We start from the raw sequence: 25,999 nt of genomic DNA, 5'->3' as shown, positions 1-25,999 counted from the left end.
AACACTACGTATTCAGGGATTTCGTTTGAACCCTCGGGTTCCATTTTGTGTCCGGCAGCCATTTTGTGTGGTTGCCCTCACATAGGCCGATGACTAAAGCCGAACGAGTCCTTGGGACACGTACACCTTAGCTGACTTCTGTGTGACCTGGCCGAACTGACTCCCTTGCCCGAGGCTGACCTCGCTGAGCCAGTTCCTTGTTAAGCAGCTGGTCAGATAAAGATCAAAGAGCAGGACATTGCTGAGTTTATGGTACACGCACACACCCTTCTATCTTGCTTCTCATTTGTTTCTGTTCCTTCCTTTATGGCTTAATTATTGATTTGGGTTGAGGTCTTTATGATGGGTTTGTCCGGCCCGTTCGAACAGGAATGTTGGATTTTGTCTTGTCATCTCTGGGGGCAGGACAACGGAACGTGGGATTGTCGTCATGCGATATGTTTGAAATGTCGTTTTTCTATTGGTCAGTTTGTATGTAATTGATGCTAGCCAGGAATTTGATTTTCAGCATTAAAGACGATGCTCCGCTCAATGAATTTGTGCAGTCTCTAGCGAACCACCCGTGTTGTGCTTCGTAGATCTTTGTTCCTGGTTGCAGCCAAAAAAATTTGGTCTTTGATGTCATCAAGAAGTGTCCCGTGTCTCTGTTTGCCGAGGCAGGGGAATCCGAAGACATCGGGCGTTATCCCTGGCGCCGCTGGGTTCTAAAACCCGGTTCTTCAGCATGTATTATGCCACCCCTGGCTGGCCATCCAAATCTGACACAACTGGCTGATCAATCAGCTGGGGCAAGGTGGTGTAATCACCCTTTGCTTTAGATATAGTATACCTATATCTAAACCTAAAATGGACACATATACTCCTATAAGTCACTCCTATGGCAGGCCTTAACAATCCTGGAGGCAGAGTGCTTGGATTATGTGAGATAGTGCTCTGGCATGAGCTGAGCCTGTCTATAGCTTTCGGAACCAAGTTCTTTAGCTGTTTCCATGATAACGCTCTACCATATACTCCTAAGTACATTATAACCTCGGGGTTATTGATAACTTTGGCATAGCATTATCAAAACATGTCGAGTAAGGTGTTATACGAATTGGAAAACTACTCCCTCGCCAATTCTGGCAACGGGGGTAGCATTGCACCCTTCTAGAGGGACACGACATGTACCCAACTGTGAACCCCGGTTAAAGTTAACTCGAGCCTCAGCATCACAAAATGGATGCTGCCACCGCAGACACAAGTCTGACCTCCTGCTGCTGGGAGTCCTTCCAGCGAGGGAGGCTTGGACAAAGGGTTTCCTGCCTTGGGAGGTGCTAGCACCACCCCAGACAGGATTTTGTGTATTAGGTAGGACCGGGCTGAAAGGAATGAGACATGCCTGGGGCACACAAGGTGCCCTGTGCATACACCGGTTCAGACCAGTTGCTGGGGCACTCCAGCCCCAGCTCTGGCGCGACACCGGACAAAGGATAGGGGGTGTAACCACCCACCTTTTTGGTCCCACCCATAGGAGGGACCTAGTGATAGTACTGCCCCCTTTAGCAGGATAAAGGTAGGAGCTGGTCCCATTCCAAATCAGATTAAGCCTGAACTGAAATTCTGCAAGAAGAAACTCTGGACTTTGACATTCTGCTAAGAAGACTGAAGAAATCTCCCTTGTGGGCAAGGAGTGTCCACCCTGCACAAGCAGGCACCATCAGCGTCCAGCGGCTTCACTTTGTCGTCTTCCCTCGAGCATCCAGACTTCAGACTCCGACGAGACCCGGATTCCCAGACCTCTCCGACCTCTACCTACATCTGCAGCACAGCTGAGATCCGTGGGTGCGACGAGACACGTGGGACCGGCCATCTTGGAGAAACTGCACTTCGCTTCCAGCACGACTTCTGAGGTATCCTCGACAAAGTGCTTCGGGGATTGAGAAGCCCCAGCCCCGAGCAGCTCCTGCACCGAAGACCAGCCCTCCAGCATCCACGAGATCTGCGTGGGGCCCTTCTGCCTGTTTGCTGCTCGACGCGGTGTCTGGTCACTTGCCGGCTGGCTAGTGGCCTCCTAGACGACGATCCACGACATCAACACCGCTGGTCTGGTTGCTCCAGACTGGCCCTTGCTCCCTTCTAAAAGAGGAGCACCCTGGACCCTCCTGGTCCGCACCAGACGTCTTTTCCACTCACCGCGTGGGTTGCCTTTGCCAAGGCCTGTTGACTCAAAATCCGGATCTGACACGGCCGACAGCGAGAGCCTGCGTGGGACAGCTCGTGCCTCCATCCTGGTCGTCGAAGACACCATCTGGTCCACGTGGCTGCAGAGACACGCGTCCACCCTCACCTGATCGCGACAACGACATCTGGTTCCACTCCTGGTTCCACTCCAGTCACTGGCTAGTGACTTTGAACATTGTCCCCTCTGCTTTCCGGTTCTTCTCTTCACTGATCCACCCTTAGATCACACCAGACATCTCCCTCCTGATCGCCTACAGCATCTTTTCTTCCAGGCTCCATAGACTTCAACGCTGGAACCCGACACGACTTGGCACCTATGCACCCGCAGCCTGTGGGTGAGGTAACACAAGCATTTCGGTGCTCAAGGGTAGCTTGACTCTCCTAGTGTCCAGTTCCACAGTCGTTTTAGTTCTACCTAGTCAGGATTGTCCGTACTCACCTTTTTCTTGAATTGTACTGTCCATAGACATTGTTACGCATCTCGCGTGTGATTTCACACTCTGCACACGCGTTCCGTGGGCCTCCTATTACCTACCTAGAGTTAGTATAGCGTGGTCCCAGCGATCCTACAGCCTCTGGACAGCTCCATTCCTTTTATCGACTTTCACATTCCACTTACTTAGCATATGGTTTGTCGTGACCCTAGGGCACCATTGTAATTTGTACAACTTAAACGTATTTTTCCTAAGAGATTGTCATGTGCTTAGCCCTCTGATCTCAAAGAGTTCAGAGGTGTATGTTAGTTAATAAATATCTTGTTTATTTTCATAACAACCTGTGTGGTGTCCTTTCACTTGGTATTCAAGGAGTTATATGTGGTAAAACAGCTGGCTTCACATGCCAAAAGAGTTTAGCCTAAGACTGCTTTGTCCATGCTACCATTAGGATAGCTGGTCTATAAGGTTGACTTACAACCAATCACCATAAGGGTTGTTTGGACTGATACAAGGTGATCACTAGAACTAGTGAACATCATATATCAGGCCAACTTCTCACAGAAACATCACGATTGGGATTCATACATGCACAGTCAATCAGCTTCAACTGTAAATATGGCTTATTGAGAGTGGCCAAAGCAAGCAATTAATAAAAAACAAAGCAATTTGACAAAGCATGAAGCGAGGAAGCTGGCTGTGGGGAGGGAGCGTCTTACTACAGATTTGGATTGTTTAAGTGACAAAGTGTATCAGTCGTTTCCCAAACAGTGTGCTTGTTGCGGCATCCCAGGCTACTTTTTAAGGTGCACACATATTGTGAATCACGGAGAAGCTCTTAATTTTGATTCAACAAAAAAAAACAAAAGATAAGATCACGGATGGTTCCTGAGGGCGCACAAGCAGTGGTGTGGGATGGGTAAAGGGGGCGTGGAGGTGGGCAGAATGCTTAAAGCAAAAGCAACGAATACAAAATGATCTGAGGAAGCATAAAATGAGGTGCCCAGCATTGGACAGGGAGGAATCGTCTTTAAAAGGTAAATGGTAGTGTCCTTTATCAGATGTCACGCTGAGATACGGAAACAGATGGACCCTGGTTTGAAGAGAGCCTATTGTGCCTGTAACAGCAGATAAGAGAAAGTTATTAAGAAAACTCACAAACAGTAAATAAACATACTAGTGACAACAACTGTAGCAGGGGCAGTCCTCAAGGAAGGTTACAACAGGAGAAAAGGAGAAACTAAGAAGGGACTACTAATCAATTTAACAAATCAAAAGCCACCATTCACAAAGAACAGCAATGGAAGCCAATTGAAAAGATGGGCACAAAGTGGGCAGGGCTTAAAGTCTGTACCTGAACACAGCTGGTCTCGAAGAGTCAGCGCAAGAGCTGTGTAGATTCTTACTCTGTAGTTCCTGTGAGAAGTTGGCCTGATATATGATGCTCACTAGTTCTAGTGATCATCTTGTATCAGTCAAACAACCCTTATGGTGATTGGTTGTAAGTCAACCTTATAGACCAGCTATCCTAGTAGCGTGGACAAAAGCAGTCTTTAGGCTAAACACTTTATGGCATGTGAAGCCAGCTGTTTTACCACATATAACCTTTGAATACCAAATGAAAAGGACACCACACACGTAGTTATGAAAATAAACAGTTCTTTATTAACTAACAACACCTCTGAACTCTTTATGAGATCAGAGGGCTAAGCACATGACAATACTCAAAAGGAAATACGAGTTCGCATGATATTTACAAGTGCGCCCTAGGGACAGGGCAAACCATATACTCAAAACAATGGAATGCGAGGAAGGAAAGTACTGTAAGGAGATACAGAGGCTGGAGGATCGCTGGGACTACGCTACAAACTAGGTAAGTAAGGAGCAGGAGGCCCACGGGACTCACGTGCAGAGTGGAAACTCTCACGCGGGATGCGTATTAATGTATATGGATCGTACAGTTTAGAAAGTTACGGATTCCGGACGAACCCGGCTGGATGGAGGGAAAACAACAGTGGACCTGGACACTAGGATAGTGTACACAGACTTCAGGACCTAGAAGCTTTAGTTACCTAACCCACAGGCTGCGGGTGAATAGGGCTGAAGTTGCGTCGGGTTTGCTGCGTTGATCCCGGTGACGCCTGAAACAAGGAGTTGATGGCAGGCAGCCAGATGGAGGAGTCCGGTGGTTCCAAGGTTGGAACTAGGAAGAAGAAGTCCTGAAAGGGAAGGGGACAGAGTCTCGGTCATTAGCCAGTGACGGTGCTGGAACCAGGAGGGAACCAGATGCTGTCGCCGCAGTCAGGTGAAGGAAGGGTCGCTTCTCTCAGCAGCTGTGTGGACCAGGAGCTGTTCTTCACGACCAGGCTGGAGGCACGAGCTGTCCCACGTAGTCTGCTGCTGTCGGCGGTGTCGGATCGTCGATCTGGAAAACAGGCCTTGGCTAATGCAAGCCACGCGGTGGAACAGAGATGGCGTCTGGTGCGGACCAGGAGGGTCCGGGGGGCTTCTCGTTCACTGGGAAGCAAGGGCCAGTCTGGGGGACCAGACTAGCAGTGTTGAAATCTTCGGGTCGTCCTCTCAGAGATCACAGGCCAGCCGGCGAGTGACCATACAATAGGAGGAGAAGCAACCAGGCAAAAGGGCCCCACGCAGATCCCATGGATGCTGGGGGGCTGGTCTTTGGTGCAGGAGCTGCGTCAGTGGGGGGCTTCTCAAACCCCAGTGCACTCACTCGAGGATCCTTCGGCGGTCGTGCTGGAAGAGCTGTGCATGTTTTCACAAGATGGCAGTCTCCACGTTGCTCGTCGCACCCACGGGTCCCAGCTGTGCTGTGGATGTGGGTAGAGGTCAAAGAGGTCTGGAGGTCCGGGTCTTGTCGAGCTGGGTCGTCAGATTCCGGGATGGAAGGACTTGCAGCAAACCGCACAGGAGCTTGATGGTGCCTGCGAAGCAGGATGGTCACTCCCTGACCATAGGGGAGATTCTTCAGTCTTCTGGAATCAGGAGGTCGAAGGTCAAGAGTTCTTCGTGGAAGTTGTCAAGATTAATCTGCTTTGGAATGGGACCAGCTCCTACCTTTATTCAGCTAAAGGGGGCTGCACTACGACTAGGTCCCTCCTTTGGGTGGGACCAGGAAAGGGGGTGGTTACACCCCCTTTCCTTTGTCCGGTCTTGCGCCAGCTCTGGGGCTGGAGTGCCCCAGGAACTGGTTCTGACCGGTGTATGCACGGGGCACCTTGTGTGCCCCAGGCATGTCTCATTCCTTTGAGCCCTGTCCCACCTAATACACAAAATCCTGTCTGGGGTGGTGCTAGCACCTCCCAAGGCAGGAAACCCTTTGTCCAAGTCTCCCTCGCTGGAAGGACTCCCAGCAGCAGGAGGTCAGACTTGTGTCTGTGGTGGCAGCATCCATTTTGTGATGCTGAGGCTCGAGTTAACTTTAACCGGGGTTCACAGTTACCTACATGTCGAGTCCCTCTAAAAGGGTGGAATGCTAACCCCGTCGCCAGAATTGGCGAGGGGTTAGTATTCCAATTCGTATGACACCTTACTCGACATGTTTTGATAATGTGATACCAAAGTTAGCAAATAACCGCGAGGATTATAATGCACTTAAGAGTATATGGTACGCGTTATCATGGAACAGCTATTAGGACTTGGTTCCGCAAGCTGCAAACGGGCTCAGCTCATGCCAGAGCACCATCTCACATAATTCCAAGCACTCTGCCTTCAGGATTGTTAAGGCCTGCCACCATTTTTAGGGTTAGATATAGAGATACTATATCTAAAGCAAATGGTGATTACACTAACTTGCCCCAGCTGTCGTGCAGCCAGTTGTGTCAGATTTGGATGGCCAGCCAGGGGTGGCATAATACATGCTTCAGCCCCTGGTAGGCCCTGGGTACACCTATTCCCTGGATACCTAAGGTATGCTGTACAGGGACTGATAAGGTGGCCCAGTACCAATCGGTAAATGCACCTAGGTTACATGGAATCCATTTTACAGAGAGAGCAGTGGGCCTGGGGTCCTGAATAGCAGGGCCCCAGGTCAACTAAGTCGAAAAACCAGCAAAACACCAGGCAAAAAGTTGGGGGCAACCATAGTCAGATATCCACCTTCCTACAGTTCCTTAAGAAACTTGGTCAAAACAGGTAATGTAAACAATAAAACCTGATCACGATAAACCGTACACAGGAAATAGCAACAAAGTATCCTTTTATAATTCTAATGTTCGAACACCACCGAGTGGACAGAAAGTACAGGATATGCAACACTTTGCTCCCCAAGGGTCCAAAGAACTGTTGATACATCATCAAAAAGCAAATGCTAGTGCTCTGCAAATGCACACTTGCATCCAATATTAAACAGTCATGTTCGAAATACAGGTGCAAGCACTGGTATGGACTGACTAACTTTCTGAGACCCAACACAGACTGTTTCACAACAGATCTGTGGTAAGTTGCCATTGTTGCACAAGTTACTTACCTTCAGGTAACGATATATCTGTAAGAAACATTAGTTAGTGTTAGATTTCTTACCGTAGAATATTCCCAAGTGTCAGAATGGATCTGGAAAGTTTTCGTCACCAGTACCCCTGCGCGTAGGTAGGCGTCGTCTGCGGCTCCGCGTCCGTCATCGGTGTCGTGATCGCGGGGATGACGTCATCGGAGTACTTTTAGACATCGCCCTCGCACGTCAGTTCTGTACATAGCTTTCCGCGCCAGGAACGCAGAGCCATGCAAGAAGACAACACTGGTGCCATGAAACTAGGGCCCTGAAGAACAAGTTACTTACCTTCGGTAACGATATATCTGTAAGAAACATTAGTTAGTGTTAGATTCCTTACCTTAGAATATCCCCAGGCGTCAGTCTGGATCCGGAAACTTTTGCGTAGCAGTACCCCTGCGCGTCGGTAGGCGTCGTCTGCAGGCGTCCCCTGCGGCTCCGCGTCCGTCGTCGGCGTCGTGCGCCGTGATGACGTCGCTGGAGTACATAGACGCCGCCTCCGCGCGCTGACGTCAGTTCTTTGCACACAGCATTTCCGCGCCAGGAGACGCAGAGCCATGAGAGAACCAACACTGGTGCCATGTAAAAACTAGGGCCCTGAAAGGGATGACCTTAACCCTAGGTATCAGTTCGCAGAACGGGGAGGATGGGTGGGTTCGGTAAGGAATCTAACACTAACTAATGTTTCTTACAGATATATCGTTACCGAAGGTAAGTAACTTGTTCATCTGAAAGAAACACGTTAGTGTTAGATTCCTTACCTTAGAATACATACCCCAGCAATACCAACCCCGGTGGTGGGTCTGCGAACCAATACAAACTACACCAGAAAGTCCTGGAGGACAGAACGGCCAAAGAAGCCATCCCTCCGGACTTGGCTGTCCAGGCAGTAGTGCCTCGCAAATGTGTGCAGCGAGGCCCACGTAGCCGCTTGGCAAATGTCCTGCAAGGGGACTCCCCGGCCCAGGGCAGTGGTAGCCGCCGTGGCCCGAGTGGAATGGGCCCTCAGCCCAACAGGAGGCTCCTTCCGAGCCAAAGAGTAGCACGCTTTGATGCAGAGGACGACCCATCGAGAGATGGTTCGTTTACAGACCGCCCGTCCCTTCTTCGCACCCACGTAGCCAACAAACAGTTGGTCATCCACCCGGAACTGGCGTGTGCGATCCATGTAAAATGAAAGCGCACGTTTTGGGTCCAGACGATGGAGCCGCTCTTCATCCTTTGAAGGATGCGGAGGCGGGAAGAAGGAAGGGAGGGTGATGGACTGCCCGATGTGAAAGGCCGAAACAACCTTGGGCAGGAAAGAAGGTCTAGTCCTCAGAACCACCTTATCAGGATGAATGGACAGGAAAGGAGGTTGGACAGAAAGAGCCTGGAGCTCACTCACTCTCCTGGCAGAGGTGATGGCAACCAGGAAAGCCGTCTATAAAGTCAGGAGACGGAGAGGACAAGAATGAAGGGGCTCAAAGGGAGCACACATTAGAAAGGTTAGAACCAGGTTCAAATCCCACTGAGGCATCACAAACGGAACAGGTGGAAACATGTGAGTGATGCCTTTCAAGAATCGAGTTACAATCGGGGATTTGAACAAAGAAGGCTGATCAGGAAGCCTCAAAAAGGCTGAAAGAGCAGAAAGGTAGCCCTTGATAGTGCCCAGAGCAGAGCCCTGCTGGGCAAGAGAAAGAAGAAACAGAAGAACCTCCGAAAGAGGGGCAGAAAGAGGATCCACAGCCTTTGCTGTGCACCATGCCACAAATCTGTTCCACCGACAGGCGTATACCGACTTAGTGGAGGGACGCCTGGCTGCCAGAATAACATCACAGACTTCAGGAGGCAAGTCAAATGGCCTCAACTGCCGCCGCTCAATCTCCAAGCATGGAGGTGGAGACTGGACAGGTTCGGGTGGAAGACCGTCCCCTGCTGCTGCGACAGAAGGTCCTCCTGAAGGGGCAGGCGGATCGGGGGACCGACTGACATGCTGAGTAGCTCGGGATACCAGTATCTTCGAGCCCAGTCCGGAGCCACAAGGATAACTTGGGCCCGGTCGCGCCTGATCTTCTTCAGCACTCTGGGCAGAAGTGGTATAGGCGGAAAGGCGTATAACAGACCGCAACTCCACTCGCGCCGAAAGGCGTCGCCGTGCGAGTGCCGTCTTGGAAACTCCAACGCGCAGAACTGATGACATTGCGCGTTCTCTTCGGTGGCGAATAGATCTAACCAAGGCTCTCCCCATTGCAGAAAGATGCCTTGCGCCACGTCCGAGTTCAGACGCCATTCGTGATCCATCGAGCACCGACGGCTGAGTTCGTCCGCCCTGGCGTTCAGAGAACCTGCCAGGTGTTGAACCGTCAGAGTCACGCCCTGACGTTCCAGCCATTGCCAGAGGCGCAGAGCCTCCTGGCAAAGGGTCCACGACCCCACACCGCCCTGTTTGTTGCAGTACCACATGGCGGTGGTGTTGTCGGTGAACACCTGCACCACACTCCCGTTGACAAAGGGGAGGAATGCCTTCAGTGCCAGACGAATCGCCCGCAGCTCCAATAGGTTGATATGGAGCCGGGACTCCGCCGGAGACCAGATGCCTCTGATCTCTGCCTCTCCCAAGTGGCCACCCCAGCCCTGGAGGGACGCGTCCGTCACGACAACGTGCTCCGGTTGGGGAAGGGAGAGGGACTTGCCCCTGACCCAGTCGCGGTCCGTAAGCCACCACTGCAGTTGTCTCGCAGTGCCCTCCGAGATCAAGACGTGGTCGGACAAGTTGCCCTGATGCTGGGCCCACTGAAACTTCAGGTCCCACTGCAGAGCCCGCATCCGCCACCGAGCGTGATGCACCAGAAGGATGCAGGAAGCCATCAGTCCCAGCAGCCGCAGCGTCAACCTGACCGAAACCCGGGATAGCGGCTGAAAGATGGGAATCAAAGCCTGAATATCCCGAACCCGCCGTTCCGGAGGATAAACCCGAAACTGCGCCGAGTCCAGAACCGCTCCGATGAAAAGGAGCTTTTGAGAGGGACACAGGTGTGATTTCGGCACATTGATGGAGAACCCCAGGTCGTGCAAGAGGTCTGCCGTCATCTGAAGGTGGTGGACGACTGTCTGGGGCGAGCCCGCCTTCAACAACCAGTCGTCTAGGTAGGGGAAGACTGAAACCCCCAACCTGCGCAGATGGGCTGCGACCACCGCCATCACCTTTGTGAACACCCGTGGGGCGCTGGTAAGGCCGAAGGGGAGCACGATAAACTGAAAATGCTCCCGGCCTACCGTGAACCGCAGGTAACGCCGGTGGGCCGGCAGGACGGGGATGTGAAAATAGGCGTCCTGCAAGTCCAACGCTACCATCCAGTCTTGTGGGTCTAGAGCAGCCAAGACCTGAGCTAACGTCAACATCTCGAACTTCTCCTTCCGGAGGAAGCCGTTGACGTTCCTTAGATCCAAGATAGGACGTAGGCCCCCCTTGTCCTTCTTGGGCACCAGAAAGTAGTGGGAATAACAACCACGCCCTACTTCTGGCCCAGGAACGCGCTCGATGGCCCCCTTGGCCAAGAGGGCCGTAACTTCCTCCTGCAGAAGTGTCAAGTGGTCCCCCGACACACGGTGGTTCTGCGGTGGCATGGCTGGAGGAGAGGTCTCGAAGGGGAGGGAGTAGCCCCTTCGGACGATTTGCAGCACCCACCTGTCCGAAGCGATCGTGCGCCAGTGAGCGTGGTGATGGCGAACCCTGCCACCCACTGGCGTCACATGGGGCCGAAAGCACGGACTAGGAGGATTTTGGGGTAGATGCTGCGGGGGAGGGTGTGGTCTGACCCCGCCGTTGTCCCCGACCGCCACCACGGCGGTTTCCACGGCCGCCACCGCGTTGGAAAGATTGTTGCGGCGCGTGGCTGGCAGCACGTGTGGGGGCGCCCCTTCCTTGGCCACGAAAGGGACGAAACGAACCCGGTTGCTGACGCTGGGTCGAGAGACCCAAGGACTTGGCCGTGACCCTGGAGTCCTTGAAGCGTTCCAGCGCGTGGTCCGCTTTGTCACCGAACAGGTGACAGCCATCAAACGGCATGTCCATGAGGGTATTCTGGACATCAGCCGAGAAGTTGGCGGATCTCAGCCAGGCGTGGCGACGAATCGCCACCGTCGTAGACATAGCTCTGCCCAGCGAGTCGGTCGTATCAAGACCACACCGAATTGAATATTTCGCTGCATCTCGGCCTTCAGCCACAGCTTGACCGAGCTTTGCCCGCACCTCCATGGGGCATTCTGGCAGCAGCTCCGCGACCGTATCCCACACAGAGTGGGTGTAGCGGCCCAAGAGGCAGGCGGTGTTGCAAGACCGCAGGCCCAAACTAATGGACGAGAAGACCTTCTTGCCAAACTGGTCATACCTCTTGGATTCCCGGTCGGGCGGGGCCGACGGGAATGCGGACTGGGAGGTCGAGGCCTGGATCACCAGACTCTCAGGAGTGGGGTGGGTAGACAGGAACTTGGGGTCGTCCGGACAAGGACGGTGGCGCCTGGCCACGTTCCGATCAACAGGCGCACCTGAAGCGGGCCTGGACCACGTGCCCAACAGAACGTCGGACAAGGCTTCATTAAACGGCAGCAGTGGCTCCAGTGGGCATGACTGCGGTTTGAAGACCTCGGTGAGGATGTTAGGCCTCACGGCCGCGACGGGGAGCTCAAGGTGTAAGGCCTTGGCAGCCCTCATCAGCACCACAGAATAGGCAGCTCCCTCCACCGATGCCACGGTTGGAGGAGAGATCAAACCAGGGTTAGGAGAGTCGTCCAAACCACTGGCATCCCCCAAGTCACCTGTCCAGTCCGGGTCATACTGGCACTCGCGAGCCAGAGGGTCCTCGGACCCCTCCCAACCTTCACCGTACTCCTCATCCTCTCCGTATTCGGAGTCAATGATGAAGACCGGCTCCTCGGGGTTCATGGGCCCCATCGGCGCCGGGACCGGCGTCGTGCGACGCCCGTCCGGCGCCGCGTCCGGCGTCGGAGAAGGTAAGGGGACGGCGCCGCCCGGAGCCGGCGTCGGAACCCCACCGCCGGCCGGAACCGGCAGTGGAGAACCGGCGCCGCGCGGGGGCGGCGTCGGGGGTAACCCCGATGGCAACGGCGCCGGGGAGGCCGGAAGACCAGCCGGCGCCGATCCCGAAGGCCCCTGCGGCGCCGGGGTCGGAGCCGTCGGCGGCGCCGGGGCCGGAGCACCCGACGGCGCCGAGGCAGGGACACCCGAACCGCTAGGGCCCCCAGACGGTAGCACTGGGCCCGAAGGCGCCGTAGGCCCCGTCGGAGAAGCGAGCGCCCTCATGGCCATGAGGAACGCTTCGATCTCCTCAGGCGTCGCGCCATGCCCAGGGACCGGAGGGTATGAGGCAGGCCGCGCCGGCGACTTTCGCGGAGCCGCGGGGTTGGGGTCACCCGAGCCCCCGGCCGCATCGCGCGAGCGTCGGGGGGAGTCGGGGGTACGATGACGACGCCCCGACTTCTTGTGCTTCTTACCTGAGGAGGATGACGAGTGGTGTCGACTTCCGGAGCGCCCGGCGCGGCTCCGCGACCGCTCCCTCGAACGCTCTCTCGACCTCCGGCCGGACCGGGACCGCTCCCGGTCCCGACGTGGGGCCGACACCCGGAGCTCCAGCAGCTTACGGGACCGCTCCCGCCTAGCCTTGTTGGTAAGGGCCCGGCAGTCGACGCAGGAGTCCACGTCGTGGTCAGGGCCCAGACACCGGAGGCAGAGGCGGTGATGGTCTGTGACCGACATCGTGCGCTCACAGTCATCGCAATTCTTAAACCCAGGCATCCTATCAGGCACCGTAGAGGAAAAAACAATTGAAAAACTTGGTCAAAGACCGGAGTACTGCTCTTCAGATCTGCGTCCACTGGCGCGGAAAAAAGAAGAACTGACGTCAGCGCGCGGAGGCGGCGTCTATGTACTCCAGCGACGTCATCACGGCGCACGACGCCGACGACGGACGCGGAGCCGCAGGGGACGCCTGCAGACGACGCCTACCGACGCGCAGGGGTACTGCTACGCAAAAGTTTCCGGATCCAGACTGACGCCTGGGGATATTCTAAGGTAAGGAATCTAACACTAACGTGTTTCTTTCAGATAGGCATGACCTTAACACTAGATATCAGTTTGCAGAACGGGGAGTATGGGTGGGGCGGTAAGGAATCTAACAAACTAATGTTTCTTACAGATTTATCGTTACCGGAGGCAAGTAAATTGTTGATCCGAAAGAAACACGTTAGTTAGATTCCTTACCTTTGAACAGATACCCCAGCAATACCAACCCCTGTGGTGGGTCTGCGCACCAAGATCACACCAGAAAGTCCTGAAGAACGGAACGGCCACAGAAGCCATTTCTCTGGACTTGGCTGTCCAGGCAGTAGTGTCTAGCGAACATGTGCAGCGAGGCCCACATAGCTGCCTGACAGATGTCCTGCAAGGGGTTCGAGTGGAATGGGCCTTCAGCCCAATAGGAGGCTCCTTCTTTGCCAAGAAGTAGCAAATCTTGATGCACAAGGCGACCCACCGAGAGATGGTTCGTTTGTGCACCGCCCGGCCCTTCTTAGCACCCACGGAACCAACAAAGAGTTGGTCATCCAAAAGGAACTGGCGTGTGCGATCCAGATAGTATGAGAGCGCATGTTTTGGGTCAAGACGGTGGAGCCTCTCTTCCTCTTTCGAGGGATGCAGAGGCGGAAAGAAGGTGGGCAAGGTGATGGACTGCCCGATGTGGAAGGCTGTGACTACCTTGGGCAGGAAAGAGGGTCGCGTCCGCAACACAACTTTGTCCGGATGGACAGAAAGGAAAGGCGGTTGAGAAGAAAGGGCCTGGAGCTCATTCACTCTCCTGGCAGAGGTGATGGCAACCAAGAATACAGTCTGAAGTGTGAGAAGACGAAGAGGACAGTTATGAAGTAGCTCAAAAGGAGCGCTCATTAGATAGGTCAGAACAAGATTCAAGTCCCATTGCGGCATCACAAAAGGAACAGGAGGAAACATATGAGTGATGCCCTTCAAGAACCTATTTACAACGGGGGACTTGAACAAAGAGGGCTGATCAGGTAGCCTTAAGAAGGCGGAAATGGCAGAGAAAGCCCTTAATGGTGCCCAGAGCAGAGCCCTGCTAGGCAAGAGAAAGGAAGAGAACCTCAGAAAGGAGGGCAGAGAGTGGATCCACAGCATTTTCTGTGCACCATGCCACAAATTTGTTCCACCTGCAGGCGTATACCGATTTTGTGGAGGGACGCCTGGCTGCCAGAATTACATCGCTGACTTCAGGAGGCACGTCAAATGGCCTTAACTGTCGCCGCTCAATCTCCACGCTTGGAGGTGGAGGCTGGACATGTTCGGGTGGAGGACCGACCCATGCTGCTGCGACAGAAGGTCCTCCTGAAGAGAAAGACGAATCGGGGGATCGAATGACATGCTGAGTACCTCGGGATACCAGTATCTTTGTGCCCAGTCCGGAGCCACAAGGATGACTTGGGCCCGGTCGTGCCTGAACTTCTTCAGCACTCTGGGCAGAAGTGGTATAGGCGGAAAGGTGTACAACAGAACCCAACTCCACTCGCGGCGAAAAGCGTCTCCGAGCAAGTGCCGTCTTGGAAGTTCCAACACGCAGAACTGATTACATTGCGAGTTCTCTTCTGTGGCGAAGAAATCTAACCAAGGCTCTCCCCACTGCTGAAAGAGACCTTTCGCCATGTGTGAGTTCAGACGCCATTCTTGAGCCATCATGCACCGACGGCTGAGTTCGTCCGCCCTGGCGTTCAGGGAACCTGCCAGGTGTTGAACCACCAGGGTCACACCCTGATGTTCCAGCCACTACCAGAGGCGCAGAGCCTCCTGCCACAGGGTCTACGACTCCACCCCACCCTGTTTGTTGGAGTACCACATGGCGGTGGTGTTGTCCGTGAACCCCTGCCCTACACTTCCTGGACAGAGGGTGTAGGAAAGGTGGATACCTGACTAGGTTACCCCAGATTTTCTGCCTAGTGTTTAGCTGGTTTTCGACTTAGTTGGCCTGGGATCCTGCTAATCAGGCCCCCAGGCTATCTGCTCTCACTTTAAAATGGACTCCATGTACCCATGGTACATCTCCAATTGGATACTGGTGTAGGAAGGTGGACATCTGTCTATGGTTACCCCCAACTTTTTGCCTAGTGGTTAGCTGGTTTTCGACGTAGTTGACCTGGGACCCGGCTATTCAGGACCCGAGGCCCTCTGCTCGCTCTGTTAAAATGGACTCCATGAACTCTAGGTACATACCAATTGGAACATGGATCACCTTGTGAGCCCCTGTACAGTGTACCCTAGGTACCCAGGGCATGGGTGCATCCAAGGCCTACCAGGGGCTGCAGCACGTATTGTGCCACCCCTGACCTGGCCTTACTATTTGACACAACTGGCTGATCACTCAGCTGGGGCAAGGTGGTGTAATCACCCTTTGCTGTAGATATAGTATACCTATATCTAACCCAAAATGGACACATATATTCCTATAAGTCACTCCTATGGCAGGCCTTATCAATCCTGAAGGCAGAGTGCTTGGAAATATGTGAGATGGTGCTCTAGCATGAGCTGAGCCTGTCTGCAGCTTTCAGAACCATGTCCTTTTGCTGTTTCCATGATAGTGACATTCCATATAATCTTAAGTGCATTATAATCCTTGCGGTTATTGCTAACTTTGGTTTTGCATTATCAAAACATGTATAGTGAGGTGTCATACGATTTGGAATACAACCCTCTCGCCAGTTCTGGCGACGGGGGTAGCATTCCACCCTTTTAGAGGGACACGACATGTACAGAACTAGAAGCCCGGTTAAATTTAACCCGAGCCTCAGCATCACAAAATGGATGCTGCTGCCACAGACACAAGTCTGACCTCCTGCTGCTGGGAGTCCTTCCAGCAAGGGAGGCCTGGACAAAGGGTTTCCTGCCTGGGTAGGTGCCAGCACTACCCCAGACAGGACTTTGTGTATCCAGATAGGCAGGGCTGAAAGGAATGAGACATGTCTGGGGCACAAGGTGTTCCTGTGCTTACCCCGGTTCACCAGTTGCTGGGGCATTCCAGCCCCAGCACGAAACCGGACAAAGGATAGGGGGTGTAACCACCCCCCTTCCTGGTCCCACTCATGGGAGGGACCTAGTCACTAGTACAGCCCAGTTTAGCAGAATAAAGGTAGGAGCTGGTCCCATTCCAAATAAGATTATCCTGAATTGAAACTTTACAAGAAGAAACTCTGGACTTCGACGTTCTGCTCCACAGAAGACTGAAGAAATCTCCCTTGTGGCCAAGGAGTGACCACCCTGCACAAGCAGGCACTATCAAGCGTCCTAGCGGTTAACTTTGTCATCCTTCCTGCCGGAACCAGACTTCAGAGCTCGACGAGACCCGGACTCCCAGACCTCTCCGACCTCTACCCACATCTGCAGCACAGCTGAGACCAGTGGGTGCAACGAGACATGTGGGACCGGCCAACTTTGAAGAACTGCACTTCGCTTCCAGGACGACCTCTGAGGCACCCTCGAGAAAGTGCTTTGGGGATTCAGAAGGCCCAGCCCCGAGCAGCTCTTGTACCAAAGACCAGCCCTCCAGCATCCACGAGATCTGCGTGGGGCCCTTCTGCTAGATTGCTACTCAATGCGTTGTCTGGTCACTTGCCGGCTGGCTAGTGGCCTCCTAGACGACAAACCTTGAAATGTACACCGCTAGCCTGGTTGCTCCAGACTGGCCCTTGCTTCCTTCCAAAAGAGAAGTACCCCAGACCCTCACCAGACACCATCTTCACTTGCCGTGTGGGTTGCATTTGCCAAGGCCTGTTGACTCTGATCCTGGAACAGACACCGCCGACAGCGAGAGCCTGCGTGGGACAGCTCGTGCCTCCATCCTGGTCGTCGAAGACGCTTCCTGGTTCACGTGGCTGCAGAGTCAAGCGTCACCTCTTCACCTGATTGCGACAACATCATCTGGTACCTTCCTGGTTCCCCTCCAGTCACTGGCTAGCGACTTTGAACACTGTCCCCTCTGCTTTCAGGTCTCCATCTTCTTTAATCCGCCTTGGATCACTCCGGACATCTTCCTCCTGGTCGCCTGCAGCATCTTTCTCCAAGGCTCCATTGACTTCAACGCGGAAACCCGACACACTTTCACACCTATGCACCCGCAGCCTGTGGGTGAGGTAACAAGAGCATTTCGGTGCTCATAGGTAGATTGACTCTCCTAGTGTCCAGGTATCCTGTAGTTTCAGTCTCAAACAGTCGGAACTGTCCTTACTCACCTATTTTGTAAATTGTTCGTGCCCATTGACTTTGCATTGAAACCTGCATGTGTGTTTTAACACTACACACGCGTCCCATGGGCCTCCTGCTCCTTACCTAAGGTTAGGGTAGTGTAGCCCCAGCGATTCTACTGCCTCTGGGCATCCTCATTTCTTCTATCGTTCTACTTATACCATTTACTTAGTATATGGTTTGCTGTGCCCCTGGGGCACCATTGTAATTTGTGCGACTTATTGTATTTTTCTGAAGAGTATTGTTATGTGCTTAGCCCTCTGATCTCATAAAGAGTTCAGAGGTGTTTGTTAGTAATAAATATATTGTTTATTTTCATAACAACCTGTGTGGTGTCCTTTCATCTGGTATTCAAGGGGTTATATGTGGTAAAACAGCTGGCTTCACATGCCCTCTTGAGTTTAGCCTAAGACTGCTCTGTCCATGCTACCACTAGGATAGCTGGTCTATAAGGTTGACTTTACAACCATCACCATAAGGGTTGTTTGGACTGGTGCAAGGTGCTCACTAGAATAGTGAACATCATATACCAGGGCAACTTCTCACAGAGGGGATGAATGCTTTCAGTGCAAGCCGGATCGCCCGCAGCTCCAGTAGAATAATGTGGAGGCAGGACTCCGCCGGAGACCAGAGGCCTCTGATCATCGCCTCTCCAATGTGGCAACCCAGCCCAGGAGGGACGTGTCTGTCACAACTACGTGCTCCAGTTGGGGTAGGGAGAGGGATCTGCTGCTGACCCAATCGCGGTCCGTTAGCCACCACAGCAACTGTCTTGCAGTGCCCTCCAAGATCAAGACATGGTCAGACAAGTTGCCCTTATGTTGGGCCCATTGAAACTTTAGGTCCCATTGCAGAGACCGCATCCGCCACCTGGCGTGATGCACCAGAAAGATGCAGGAGGCCATCAGCCCCAGAAGCTGCAGCGTCAACCTGACCGAGACTCGGGATAAAGGCTGAAAGATCGGAATCAGTGCCTGAATATCCCGAACCCTCTGTTCGGGAGGATAAACCCGAAACTGCGCTGAGTCTAGAACCGCTCCGATGAAGAGGAGCTTCAGAGAGGGACACAGGTTTGACTTCGGCACATTGATGAAGAACCCCAGCAGGTGCAGGTCTGTCGTACTCTGGAGGTGGCTAATGACTGTCTGGGGCGAGCCCACCTTCAACAACCAGTTGTCGAGATGGGGGAAGACTGACACCCCTAATCTGCGCAGATGAGCTGCGACCACCGCCATCACTTTCGTGAACACCCGAGGGGCGCTGGAAAAGCCGAAGGGGATCACGGTAAACTGAAAGTGCTTGCGGCCTACAGTGAACCGCAGGTAACGCCAGTGGGCCGGCAGGACGGGGATCTGAAAATATGCGTCCTGCAAGTCCAACGCTACCATCCAGTCTCCCGGGTCTAGGGCAGCTAAGACCTGACCCAAAGTCAGCATCTTGAGCTTCTTCCGGAGGAAGCCGTTGACGTTCCGCAGGTCCAAGATAGGGCGTAGGCCCCCTTTGCCCTTCTTGGGAACCAGAAATTAGTGGGAGTAACAACCACACCATATTTCTGGCCCAGGAACGCGCTTAATTGCCCCCTTGGCCAAGAGGGCCGTAACTTCCTCCCGCAGAAGTTGCAAGTGAACCCCCGACACGCGGTGGTTCTGCGGTGGCATAGCTGGTGGGGTCGCCTCGAAGGGGAGGGAGTAGCCCCTTCGGACGATTTGCAGCACCTACCTGTCCGATGTGATGTTACACCAGTGGAGGAGGTGATGGCGAACCCTACCACCCCCACTGGCGTCAAATGGGCTTGAAAGCTCAGACTAGGAAGGCTTTGAAGCGGATGCTGCCGGGGTGGATGTGGACTGGCATCACCGTTGTCGCCTGTTACTGCTACGGCGGTTACCACGTCCGCCGCCGCGCTGGATGTTAGTCTGCGCCTGAAAGAAGTTGTTGCTGGCAGGCGACCAGTGATGATGATCGGAGTGATCCAAGCCTGGATCGATGATGGAGACGACCTGAAAGCAGAGGGGACTCAGTTCTTAATCACTAGCCAGTGATTAGGTGGGCACCAGGATGGCACCGGATGAAGTCACCTCGACCAGGTGAGTGGGCGACGCTGGACTCTGCGGTCCCTCGGACCAGGCGACGTTGTCGGTGACCAGGATGGAGGTGCGAGCTGTCCCACGAAGGTGTCTGCTGTCGGCGATGCTGGACCCAGGATTGGGGCAACAAACCTTGGCAAAGTCAAGCCCACGCGGTGGAGACAAGATGGCGTCTTGAGTGGACCAGGAGGGTCCGGGGTGCTCCTCTTTTGGAAGGGAGCAAGGGCCACTCTGGAGCAACCAGACCAGCGGTGTAATCGTCGTGGTTCGTCGTCAGGAGGGCTACAAGCCAGCAGGTAAGTGGCCGGATAACGCGGTGAGCAGCAAAGAGCAGAAGGGCCCCACACAGATCTCGTGGATGCTGGGGGGCTGGACTTCGGTGCTGGAGCTGCTCAGGGTTAGGGCTTCTCAAACCCCAAAGCACTCACTCGAGGATCCCTCTGCGGTCGTGCTGGATAAGCGTTGTGCAGTTCTGAAGATGGCCGGTCCCTTCAGGTCTTGTCACACCCACGAATCTCAGCTGGGCTGATGATGCAGGTAGAGGTCAGAGATGCCAGGGAATCCGGGTCTCGTCGAGCTGGGCAGTCTTGATCCGGAGGATGGACTTCCAGCAAACCGCAATGCTTAGATGGTGCCTGCGGGTGCAGGGTGGCTACTCCTTAGCCACAAGGGAGAGTCTTCAGAAGTAGTCAAGAGTTCTTTCGTGGAAAGTAGTCAAGATTCAGAATTATCTAATTTGGGAAGGGGGCCCGCTCCTACCTTTATACTAAAGAAAGGGGCTGGCACGCGACTAGGTCCTGCCCATGGGTGGGACCAGGAAGGGGGGTGGTTTCACCCCTCTCTCTTGTCCGGACTTTCCCCAGCTCAGGGGCTGGTGTGCCCCTGGAACTGGTTTAAGTCGGCATATGCACAGTGACCACCGGGGTGCCACTTGAAGTCACCTTCCTCTCAGCCCTGCCTACCTGGGATACACAAAACCCTGTCTGGATGGTGCTAGCACCGCCCCTGACAGGAAACCCTTTGTCCAAGCTCTCCTAGCTGGAAGGACTCCCAGCAGCAGGAGGTCAGACTTGTGTCTGTGGTGGCAGCATCCATTTTGTGATGCTGAGGCTCGAGTTAACTTTAACCGGGGTTCACAGTTACATACATGTCGTGTCCCTCTAGAAGGGTGGAATGCTAACCCCGTCGCCAGAATTGGCGAGGGGTTAGTATTCCAATTCGTATGACACCTTACTCAACATGTTTTGATAAAGCGATTCCAAAGTTGGTAAATAACCGCGAGGATTATAAGGCACTTAATATGGTATGCGTTATCATGGAACAGCTATTAGGACTTGGTTCCGCAAGCTGCAAACGGGCTCACCTCATGCCAGAGCACCATCTCACATAATTGCAAGCCCTCTGCCTTCAGGATTGTTAAGGAATGCCATAGGAGTGACAGATAGGAATATATGAGTCCATTTTAGGGTTAGATATAGGAATACTATATCTAAAGCAAAGGGTGATTACACCACCTTGCCCCAGCTGTCGTGCAGCCAGTTGTGTCAGATTTAGATGGCCAGCCAGGGGTGGCATAATAAATGCTGCAGCCCCTGGTAGGTCCTGGGTACACCTATGCCCTGGATACAGGGACTGATAAGGTGGCCCAGTACCAATTGGTAAATGCACCTAAGGTTCACCTGTCAATTTAGAGAGAGAACAGCTAGGCTGTGTGTTAGACCTGTCTGCTTCTGGGAAGACTCTAACCACCACGATTTATTTTTTTTGTCCCCCTTAGCCTCCCAGAATTTCTATTTTTATTTTTACATGTGTCCATCAGGAGTTTTTTTATGTTGTCAGGGGGCTAGGTGTTCCTTGGCGATGACGCCATTTTTCCCTCATAACCTGTGAGGCCTAGTCAGGCCCCTTGAAAATCTAGGGATCTCCAGAGACCTAAAATGGTGTCCACCAACTGCCATAACGGACACTACTGGAAAATAGGCCATAGGCTAACATAGGGAATTTTCTAGAAGCAACCAGTGATTTCTGCAGGTCCCAGGCCACCCTATAAAAGGCCAGTGACCAACAGCCATTTTGTGCATTGCTTGGAATGACCAGTGCGGAGAGAGGCGACTGGAGGAGGAGGATTGTACACTAGTTGTGACAAGATCGACCTACGGGGCCGGCTGTCGCTTTACTGGGAAGTGCCCCCACCTTGGCTGACCAAACCCCACTGTTTCAGCAAGCATCTTCAAGTCATCCAAGACCCTGCGACGAGTCTGTTAAGGACTGACATCCCTGAAGTGTGGCTACCTGGGATCTGTTCGACCCTTCCTGAAGGCCGTGGGTATAGAGTGCAACTGAGACCCAGCCCAAGTTAATTGACCCTAAAATCAGGGAGTAACAGACAAGGATACGCGTGACTGCAGCGCTCCAGTTCAACACCCTCCCTTGTGGGTGAAAGCGGCAGAACCAGCTGTCGTCCCTACCTGGACGCGACGCGGCCGCCGAGAGCATTTCCTGACGTGTGGGCATCGGGAGAGGAAGAGCCCAGCTGTCCTGCTTCGTCATTTGAAGAGCTCTGGTAAGGCGCCGGAAGAGGCGGGAAGCGAAGCAGAGCCCAGCTGATCGCCGGCGAGGTGGTGAGGAACGCCGTCACATCGGACGAGGTGCGCAGAGCCGGAACCGGCGAGGAGGACCCAGCGCGTCGAAGGAGGCGGGCGCTAGGCGGAGTCAGAAGAGGCCGGTCGCGTCATCGGAGGTGCGTCAAGGCAGAGCTCCAGCCGGCGGTAATCTCGAAGAAGCAGAAGCGCCGCATCGGTCACCTCGGTGAAGCGCCTCGGTCTGAGGTAGGCTTCCCTGACACGCCTCGACAACTGCGGGAAGGCTTCCCCGGCACCGCGTGACCCAGGCAACACCAGCTGCACTGTCCGGAACCCAAAAGTAAGCCGGGTAGAGAGGGTGCGGGAGGCGGAAGCATCGGGTGACTGAAGGCATCAAAGCGGGAAATCTTAAAGACAGGCAATTGACTTTAAAGCCGCCAGAAATACATATAAAGAAACCGAGTGACAGAACTGCCCAGACCACGTAAAAATCTAGCTCCTAATGAGATAAGAGGGGGAGAGTGGTGTGCAGGGAGAATTACCAGGCTCACTAGGAAGAGCCCTTATAGCCTGTTATTGATTAAGGAAATAGAACCTTCACCATTAAGGTGCAACCTGTGAATTGGTCAAGGGGGAACATTGTTGATTCTGCTTTGTCTTCTTTTAGCCACATGGCTGGGGGTTTATGCTGAGAAGATCCACCCCTGTGGTAGAGGTCTGTTGAGTGAGAAGAAGGCTAAAAGCTGAGGGGTAATGTACATGCCTAAGAGTGGTTAAATAACATATTGAAACTGTAGAGTGCAAATCTCTAACTGTAACCTCATAGTGGAGTAGTGGGTTGTACTATAGCCAGCCTCTTATCACAAATGTAATGTACCTGCACATGTGTCTTTAAAACCATATTACTCTGCCAGACTGTAGTTTGCCTTCCTGTAAAAATTATTAGTGAAGTGTCTTGTGTCCTAAATAACTACAGAACCTAAATGTACCTTTGATTCTCAAATCCTGAGCAGGAAAAATGTTGAAGGGTTATTTGAATTTCATGTAGATGTGTAATTTGATTGTCTTTTATCCCTGACTAAAAAGCATAACAAGAAGAGCATATTATTTTTATAAAAGGTAACGGTATTTTTCCAAACAGAGGTGTTGTGTCTTTATTTTAGTGGTTCATCACTGTGTTACTGTGGGTAAGAAGTGTAAGTACTTAACCAACGCTGGGAGTTAGCTGTAGACCACTACTGTGCCAAGCTACCATATGTAGGCTTGGGTAATCTAGGTCCAACATAATTGGTGTTTCAGCGGTGGGATAGCGGATTTGTACTTACACTTACTTATTAGTAACGCAGTGCCAACCACGAGACCCCACCTGGAGTTTTCTCCCTGCGGCCCTCCTAATTTACATTTTTGGTTTTTCTAAATTGACTTCTGGCGGTGGGTGGAGGTTGACCTCAGGTCACTCTGTGGATTTCTCCTGTGTCGCATTTTATACTTCAAACAAGAATGGAGATAAATGTGGAAGAGCTAGACAATTATACTGTGCCTCAATTGAAAGAATGGTGTCAGCAGCAGGGGGTGTTTTTCAAGAAAGGCGCCAGGAAAGTTGAGCTGCTGACCAGTATTCGGGCATGGGTAGAGGCTCATTCCGGGGAGGAGGTAGATCCTGAGGAGAGTGACAAGGACACTGTCCTGGAGACCACAACACTGTACCAGGCGGGAGGGGAGAACCTTGTAACAGGTCCTAGAACACCTTCTAGAGTGGGCAGTAGTGTGTCAGAGAGGGGCCTGACCGACGCCGAGTTAGAAGACAGGAGGGAGGAGAGGAGGATGAGAATAGAACTAGCCAGGATGGACATGGTAAGGGAGGAAAAGAGGTTGGAGCATGAGCGGACCATCAAGGAGATGGATTTGCAAGCCCTAAACTTACGTACCCCCAAACCAGAGAATGGTGGCAGCGATACCCAAACCAACACCAGAGAACCTAGACCGTACCTACCAAAGGACATTATGGCTTGTTATGTACCCAGTGACGACATTGCTAAATGGCTAGCCGCCTACGAGGTCTCGCTGAGGGCCCATGGGATTCTGGAAGTCCACTGGGGAGGTGGGTTATACAAATACATTCCCCCCACTGGCAGGGATACTTTGTTGGCCCTTGACCAAAGTGAACAGACCTACTATCCGGCTATGAAATTAGCGCTGCTCAAGAAGTTTGGGTTGACCCCTGAGAAATATAGACAAAAGTTCCGGGATTCTGGAAGTCCACTGGGGAGGTGGGTTATACAAATACATTCCCCCCACTGGCAGGGATACTTTGTTGGCCCTTGACCAAAGTGAACAGACCTACTATCCGGCTATGAAATTAGCGCTGCTCAAGAAGTTTGGGTTGACCCCTGAGAAATATAGACAAAAGTTCCGGGGCAGCTACAAGCTGGGCACACAAAACTGGGTAGATTTCTTGGACTACTCCAGGAAGGCCCTGGAGGGTTGGGTAAGAGGCAGCGAAGTAGGAGACTATGAGGGACTATATGACCTCATACTCAAGGAACACCTACTCGAGAAGTGTCTTCCCGAGCTAAGACAGCATCTGGTGGACAGCAAGCTGACCAGCCCCAGGAAGCTTGCTGAGGAGGCGGACATCTGGGTTAGTACCCGGGTGTCGACTAAGGGGACTGGAGGGAATTCCCAGAAGCCAGGACAGGGCGCCCCCCCAGAAGAAAGAGGGAGGGGAAACTAAGAGGGAGTTCTCAAAAGGGCCACAAAATACTTCGCAAGGAAGGGGCAGAGGATTCATCCCCAAGAGTAACCCCCCTCGCAACCCTACCCCTGGCCAAAGCCAGCAGCCAAGGGTTGTTCATTGTTTTGAGTGTGGTGGTGTGGGACACTATAAAGGAGATGTGAGATGCCCAAAAAGACCACCCCCTCCCACTGGAGGAAAAGCCCCGGGAATCACTAGTGTAGTGCTCGGGGAGGAGATGCCTTTGGTTAATGGAGGGGAGCGGGCGGGTGTCACTTTAGTGTCCCTGGGAGATAAGGAGATGGTTCCCAAGACCCAGCTGCCCTCCAATACTATTAAGTATGAGCAGTGGGTCACCATCAATGGCCGTAGAGGGGAGGCTCTGAGAGACACAGGAGCCAGCATGACTATGGTAAGGAGTCAGCTGGTGTCTCCAGAGCAGGTCATCCCAGACGTACTCCATCCCGCCGTAATGGCTGACGGCAGGTTGGGCCACTACCCTGTGGCTGAGGTTCCCTTTGAGTGGGGAGGGGTTGCAGGTCCACTCTGAGTTGCCGTAAGCCCTGCCGTGCCTGTTGACTGCCTGTTAGGGAATGATATGGAGCACAATGCTTGGAGGAGGGTGGAGTACCAGACTCACTCTGCGATGCTGGGGCCCCCCGACTGGACTTGTGTCAGCACAAGGTCAGCGACTGCCCGAAGGGGAAGTTCGCTTACGCTGGAGCCTGGAACAATGGCCCAGCCGGCTGCCAGAGAGGAGAAGGACAAGAGGCCGGAAGACCCTGCCTCGACATCTCCACCTCGTGAGACAGCTGGACCACCTGCGGAGGTGGATCTGGAGTCCACAGGAGAGGATGTTGCTTCCTTGGAGAACCTACCCATCCCTACTGAATGGCATGTGGAGGGAGGTCCTTCCAGGGAAGAATTCTGTGAAGCTCAGAAAGAGTGTCCTACTCTCAAGGGGCTGCGGCAACAGGCCAACGCCCAGGCAGCAGGAAACATTGAAGGGAGTTACCGGATTTACTGGGAGGATGGACTCCTCTACAGTGAGCCCAAGGCACCTGGCCATGGTTCAGCCAGGGCCTTGGTAGTCCCTCAATGCTTTAGAGCCTTTCTACTGGAACTGGCT

General features: G+C 53.3%; 1 protein-coding gene across 2 annotated transcripts in view; it reads right to left on the bottom strand.

The window, feature by feature from the left end:
* The window catches only part of TDRD1 (tudor domain containing 1), a 1,954,313-nt gene that overhangs the window by 33,856 nt on the left and 1,894,458 nt on the right, over positions 1–25,999 (bottom strand). The gene's annotated exons all lie outside the window — the stretch shown is intronic.

This window comes from Lissotriton vulgaris, chromosome 5 (assembly GCF_964263255.1).
Source record: "Lissotriton vulgaris chromosome 5, aLisVul1.2, whole genome shotgun sequence".
Classification (NCBI taxonomy): domain Eukaryota; kingdom Metazoa; phylum Chordata; class Amphibia; order Caudata; family Salamandridae; genus Lissotriton; species Lissotriton vulgaris.
Note: the sequence above shows the minus strand (reverse complement) of the source record. Positions and strands in the feature narration are given on the sequence as shown.